Here is a 259-nt window from a genome sequence, read left to right as displayed (position 1 = left end):
ATTAAGAATAAATTGAAATACTCAGAATATATGGATTAAACATCAATTACTTAAAAAGAAGATTGAGAATTCAAACATTCATAATCCGGCTACATCGTAGCCCTAGAAAAAGGAATTAGTTCATCTCTAAACAAAATAAATTCCTAAACAAAGTCTTAATCATTGGAAAGGAAAGAAAAGAACTAGTTTGGAGTTGAATTGAAGCGTAGCCGTCTCCGGATTTGAGCCGTTCTTCTTCTCCGTCCCAATTCTCCTTTTC

This window comes from Morus notabilis, unplaced genomic scaffold, assembly GCF_000414095.1.
Source record: "Morus notabilis unplaced genomic scaffold, ASM41409v2 Scaffold1296, whole genome shotgun sequence".
Lineage (NCBI taxonomy): Eukaryota > Viridiplantae > Streptophyta > Magnoliopsida > Rosales > Moraceae > Morus > Morus notabilis.
Note: the sequence above shows the minus strand (reverse complement) of the source record.